Consider the following 5,204-nt stretch of genomic DNA (forward strand, 5'->3'; position numbering starts at 1 on the left):
CCACAAAACCATGAAATTCAGTCTATAAATACCAAGGCTTCACTTGAGAAAAAGGAAGAGAAGCAAAATACTCTGAGGTTTCCTTGGAACAAAACCCTGGACAAAACCTGAAGAGAAACCTGACAGAGAATTCAGAGTAGCCTCCAAACCCTGAAGGGCCTCACGGGTGCAACTCAATTTCAATCAAGCTCTCCAATCAGGTTTGCCCTATTCCCATTATTTTACGCCTTCAATTTGAATGTTCTAAATGTGTGATGTATTATGAATGGGTGAAACCTATGCCTTGAATGTTTAATCACATGATTTCTGAAGTGTATGCCACAGGGTTTGAGGTTTCTGAAACCATACTGTTATCCATGAAAAAAATGCTTATGGTGTTTCACTAACCCTTTTGTTGAGTTTTTGTGAGGGCTCACATGACTTTTGCAGGGATAACTTGCGTGGTTTCCCACTTTATTTGTGGGATAACCCCTGGAGGTTCATTCCGATTACCTGTACTGACCCACTTTCTTTGATGATGTTAGCTTGGAAGGATCTCAGGGTTTCCCATTCCTCTAATTCCTGTTACTTCGGATCTTTATCCGCGTGGTACTTTTACATTTTTCCCGCATTTTACTGCTTTCCTAGCTGGAAGACCTCGATAGGAGGCAATGTTTTTGTGTTTACTTTATGCAGGTTCCTTTGTCCAGGGTTAAGAGCTATGAGGTCTTATCCTCATTACCCTTTTGCATGCGCGTTCCTACAATGCAAACAAACCCTTCATTGAGTTTTCTTCTCCATAACACACGTTTACTCCTTCTACTGCAGGCGAGTAAGTCTCCAAAGGTCGAGCATCCGGTAGATTGCGTAGTGACGTCGTTCGTCCAAAACCCAATCCACAACCCCGTAGTTAGCCGAACTACGACTTGCTCTGATTCTCATTCCAGATGAGATACGTAGGCATAAGACGCGATGTCTTAGCGAGCACACATCCCCCAACCCATAGGTCAGCCGAGCTACGAAGACTCTGATTCTCATATTCAGATGAGATACGTATGCAGTGGATGCGACATCCGCGCGAGTCATTTTCATTTAACCCTTTTTTTTTGGTAAACAACACAAGATAAACTCACACCCTTTAGACGAAAACTACAAAAGTGGATCCCGTAGAGTACTACGGATGCGTAGGGGTGCTAATACCTTCCCTTCGCATAACCGACTCCCGAACCCAAGATTTGGTTGCGAGACCCCGTCTTGTCCTTTCCTTTTTCAGGTTTACTTCGAGCGTTTCCTTTCCCTCCTTTGGGATGAATAACGCACGGTGGCGACTCTTCTGTCTTTTTCTTTCGCCGGTTGTTTTTTTTGCGCACTGTATTTTTCAGGTTGCGACACAAAGGGCTTAATGTGATTGCGCTAGAATGAAACCGGGTGAAATAGAAACGAGAGACACTAGGTTGAGCTATAATAGCATGATTCGAACTGGCTTATGCAAAGGAGAGATCTACGCTAATGCTTAATGCTTGCATCATCACTGTATCTTTAGTGTTTTACTTGACTATCAGCCATCTTAACAATCCACCTGACAACCACGTACGAATGGGTAATGTATTCGCGTTTAACTTTGTTTTCAAATTTCATTTGCTTGAGGACAAGCAAAGATTCAAGTTTAGGGGAGTTTGATAACGCGAAAGTGCATCAGATATTTGCCTTGATTTACACTCAAAGATCATACCAGTTTGTTAATATTCCGATTATTCCGCAAGTATTCAAGTTATTTTCGCAGGAATTTAAATCTCCAAGCATTAATGAGTAAAATGTAGAAAAGGAAGAAAAAGAAGAAGAAACAGATGAGAAAGCAGAAAAACCAGAAGATAGAATTTGCTGATGTGACGACCGTCACAAGGTGCATGACGACCGGCACGGCCCATCCTATGACGACCGTCACAGGTCCATGACGAGCTTCACACGACTACATTTTACGCTTTGAAGCAGTCATCAGAGGCAACCAAACGTGCCTAAATTCTCTCCAACAGAATGACTTCCTCGTGGATTCCTCACTCAACCAGTCTTCCTTAATTTTCTCAACTGCCAAGACCCACCAAAGGAGTATATAAAGGACAAAAGTTGGAAAAAATGGGAACGTTTACACTTCCGCTATGCAATTGATTTTCTACAGCATTCTAGCTTTTTAGTTATTTCCTTTCAGCAACTTTGTTTCCATTGCCGTAATTCATTTACCATTCCTTTTAGAATTCCCGTTTTCTCTTTTCCTTCCCGTTTTCCAGTTAGCCATAGTAGTAGTTTCCTACACTGGGGAACTACTACACTTTATTTAATTTAGTAAGCAATTGTATTGAAGAAGCAGAATTCTACCGACTTGTGGAGGACTGTTCAAGTACTCCAAGATTTGCCGTACTTTGTTAATCCAATTGCCAGGTTTTTATTCAATTATTATCATCATTGTTTTGTTATTGTTATAATTATGTCTGTTGCACTGTTAATCTGTTTATGCTCTGTGTTTGTGCTGTTTAACATGTCCGGCTAAACTACCGGTATCAGTATGTAACAATTTAATTGGATGGGATTTAATAATAATCGGTGAAAACTCTTTTTCTCAAAAAATCTTTTAGGCCGAGGTTTAAAATTTAAATTTAATTAAATTTGTCACAAAAGTGAGAAGCTATTTAATACGATTTTGCCACGAGAGTGGGAAATTAACTAAGGTGAGAACCAACAATCGCGAGAGTGTGAGGCTCGAGCTGGATAGTAAAAACTAGGCATTGATTTTAAAAACAGCGAGAGCACTTTAAAAGCAATTAGAACTTATTTATTCTCAAAAAGTATTTTTAACTTCAAATGGGACAGCGAGAGCGTACATTCTGACTTAAAGCTATGGGCCGAATCAACAATCACGAGAGTGTGAGATAAAGCCTTTTAAATAAATATTTTCTACTGAAAGATATTTGGTATTTAAACTGTTCACCGGTGACTTATCGAATCCCTGACGATTAATGCGTTGCATACTGATTCCTTCCATCAATTCTTTCTTAAAACTAAATTTCTCTTAGATTTAATATTCTGCACCCGAACTTCTATAAATCATTCCCTTAGCTAAATATAGTGACGTTAGTAACACTAGTTTGACCATAGGTCCATGTGGGTTCGATATCTTTTAAAACTAAAACGACTGGACTGTGCACTTACAGTCAAGTACCCGATAGACTATATTTTATATATAGTCATGATTCACATCAAGTTTTTGGCGCCGTTGCCGGGGACCTGATATAATCGAATAGTGCGATTCTTTCGTTGCACGGTATAGACTAAGGTAAAAATAAAAACTAATCTTCTTTCCCTTATTTCCCCCGATTGTATGCCAAGTACTCGCTCACAAGGCGATAACTTAGCACCACCAATCCCAGAATTAGAGTGTTTCTTATATATAAGACACCGAATACTAAAGAATCAATAAAAGTACGATATTCCCGATATCTTCTTTCCTACTAAACCAGAAGAAAAACCAACCATGGTTGAAGAAGGACCACAGAATCATCCTCTTAAATTCTATGCTACCCCGTCCCAACAAGAACCCCACAACAACATTGCTGCCCCTGCTATCAATCGAAACATATTCGAGCTGAAACCCTCATTATTATCAGCCGTCCAACAACATCAATTTGCTGGAAATCCTACGGACGACCCTAATGAACACCTGACCAAGTTTGTGCAGTACGCAGACACTGGAAAGGCGAATGGTGTATCTCAATATGCGATAAGACTGCGCATTTTTCCTTTCTCACTAAGAGACAGAGCTTGGGCTTGGTTTCAATCCCTGCCCTCCAACTCCGTTACAACATGGGAAGAACTGAAGAACGTTTTCTTATCCCGATATTTTCCGCCGAGCAAAATTGCTATGCTGAGAGCTCAAATCAACGAATTTCGACAAAAAGATGTAGAATCTCTCAACGAAGCGTGGGAGAGATACAAGGACATGATGAGGATATGTCCACATCGCGGTCTCGAAGACTGGGTGATCATTCACACATTTTACAATGGGATTCTATATAACACAAGACTGACAATAGACGCTGCCGCGGGCGGTGCACTTATGGATAAGCCATACAACGAAGCCTATCAACTCATTGAAAACATGGCCTAAAACCATTGCCAATGGGGAGGTGAAAGAACTCCAGTAGAGAAGTCCCAAACAAAGGGTGGAATGTACGAAATCAGTAGCCTTGACCATGTCCATGCCAAGGTAGATGCCCTTGTTCAAAAGTTAGATAACTTGACCATACCATCCACAGCCACCGTGGCTGCTGTAACTCCAAATTGTGAGTTATGTGGAAACCCTGGACACACTGCACAAGAATGTCAAATATTAGCAGGAGTCCCAACGGATTAAGTGAATTACGCACAAGGAAATCCCTATTCGAATACCTACAACCCAGGTTGGAAAAACCATCATAATTTTCGTATAAGAATAACAACGCCCTGTATGCACCTGGCCAAGCACCAGCTGTTCCGCCTGGATATCAAAAGCCAACCAATAATGCTCCTAACATGCCTAGGAATTCAAATCTCGAATTAATGATGGAAAGCTTCATAGATACCCAAGCTCAAACAAACAAAGACTTCTTGAACCAAAACATACATACTAGTGAGCAACTTAAACAACTAGCGAGCAAAGTAGACGCCTTAGCCACCCATAATAAAATGCTTGAAACACAGATTTCACAAGTGGCTCAACATCAAGCATCTACAACCGCTCCAGCTGGAACATTTCCTGGACAGCCGCAACCTAATCCAAAAGGACATGAAAATTCCGTTATACTGAGGAGTGGAAAAGAAATAGACGGACCCGTAGATCCTAGACTCCAAAACCCTGCCATGTACTAAAAACCAGACAAAACTACAACTGAGCAGGTGAGTGAACCAAAGGAAATAGAAGATAATACCCAAGAGGCCGAAGGGAAAGAAAAACCTTATGTGCCTCCACCTCCTTATAAACCACCCATTCCGTATCCTCAAAGACTCACAAGTTCTAAAACTGCGAGTCAATTTTGGAAATTTGTTGAACTTCTGAAGCAACTAAACATTACAATTCCCTTTACAGAAGCCATCACACAAATGCCCTCATATGCCAAATTTCTTAAGGAGATCCTATCCAATAAGAAAAAGATTAAGGATAACGAAACAGTTACACTTACTGCAGGGTGTAGCGC

At 40.7% G+C, this 5,204-nt stretch overlaps 1 non-coding gene across 1 annotated transcript; it reads right to left on the bottom strand.

Annotated features, from left to right (window-relative positions):
- Positions 1 to 3,892: 3,892 nt before the first annotated feature.
- On the bottom strand, positions 3,893 to 3,999 carry LOC127098858 (small nucleolar RNA R71). The gene has a single exon (XR_007793543.1). It is a non-coding gene; the product is annotated as a small nucleolar RNA R71 (small nucleolar RNA).
- Between the last annotated feature and the right edge of the window lie 1,205 nt (positions 4,000 to 5,204).

Source organism: Lathyrus oleraceus, chromosome 6, assembly GCF_024323335.1.
Source record: "Lathyrus oleraceus cultivar Zhongwan6 chromosome 6, CAAS_Psat_ZW6_1.0, whole genome shotgun sequence".
Lineage (NCBI taxonomy): Eukaryota > Viridiplantae > Streptophyta > Magnoliopsida > Fabales > Fabaceae > Lathyrus > Lathyrus oleraceus.